This window comes from Stegastes partitus, unplaced genomic scaffold (assembly GCF_000690725.1).
Source record: "Stegastes partitus isolate 25-593 unplaced genomic scaffold, Stegastes_partitus-1.0.2 Scaffold2241, whole genome shotgun sequence".
Classification (NCBI taxonomy): domain Eukaryota; kingdom Metazoa; phylum Chordata; class Actinopteri; family Pomacentridae; genus Stegastes; species Stegastes partitus.
The window spans coordinates 32441-33941 of record NW_007579972.1 but is presented as its reverse complement, the minus strand read 5'-3'; positions in this window follow the sequence as shown (position 1 = coordinate 33941).

Sequence of the window (1501 nt, the reverse complement as noted above, 5' to 3'; positions counted from 1 at the left end):
TAAAGCAGTTTGTAGTTTTCCATCCAGCCTGAAAACTTTCGCCCTCTTCTCTCCAAACTTCTCTGCCTTTGTAGGGCAGATAAGCCGAGGATATATCTCCGGATCTGACATCTCTGGACTCACTGTGTCTGCCTGCGAAACGGGAACCCTTTTTAAAAGTCATTCTCTTCTTTCACGTCTCCCCAGAGAGCTCGCAGTGGAATGCAGCGAATAATAAAAACAGCCAGACTGCTTGTAAGTGCCAGCCAGTGTGAGCTCGGAGGATTTTTAATGAGATTTTGCGATTGGGAGCTGAAGGGGGGGGCGGCGGTCTCACTGTGGTCTTGGAAATCTCTTCTTGTCTATCTGTCTATCTATGTATAGAGCAGCTTCCCCACAGGGACAGGCTATATTCACTCCGATTATAATGAAAGAGAGCAAAGAGGGGCAGGTGAAGACGGGGAAAACACAAAGGTTGTTTTTTTTCTTGCATCCTGCAGTCGTTCCCGTCGTCGATGCGTTTGATCAATTCACTACATCGAACCAGAGAAAATGTTCTGCAGATGACGGAGTCGCCCTGAAAACACGTTTCTCACGGTCCGGAGAACATTCGTAGTGGCGTCTCGTCCTTTACTCGCCCTCATTATTCTCTGCGTGTCACGTCTAATGTCCTACAAGCAAAGTGAAGAATTATTTGGCACCTTATCCAGCGGCCCTGTCCCGCTTAGCGAAATCCTCTGAGCCCCGTGTTCATCCGAGATTAGAGTGTCCAAATAACTCTGATCGGACATGACTTGAAATCAAAAAAATACCTCGCAGGGGTCCAACAACATGTGGTTACCATGGTTACACCGAAATAGCCTGACACCTGCAGGGATGTGTTTGTTAGCAGATGTAGTGTTAACTCAGCTGCTGGATCGGTTCAGTCCTCTTAACTTAATTCTGTCGCTCTGCGTCTGAGAGTAGCTTGAAGAAGAAAAAAAACCCAACTGGAGCCTTACGTAACAGTGACGTAAACTCCATGAAGACCACAAGATGCTGCTCTGACAAGGAAACAACAATAATAGCCAAAGATAAAGACTGTGTGATGTGGTTGAAAGCTCTGGAAACGCTAAATGTACGTTATATTTGAAAGTTTCAGTGTTCAAACTTGGAAATCTGATGGACCAAGTTTGATCTCCAGACCTACTTACTGTATTTTTTAAAGAATATTACCTCCGCCAAAGAGGTTAGGTTTTTATTATTGTTGTTGTTGTTGTTGTTGAGGAAATGTTTTAACACAATGCTTCCTTGGTACATTTATTGTATTTACCATAGGATCCAGCTAAAAGCTCTGAAAAAAACCACAATATTCATATAATATAATTGTGGTTTTTCTATTATTTGTATTTTAAATATTTTAGGGGTTTCTTTTACGTATATTTTATCAAAAAAATAAAAATAAAAGGAATCTCAACTCTTTATTTTGCACAAAAATGGCCGATGAACACGATGAGATGCTGTTAACTTATGAAAGACTGAA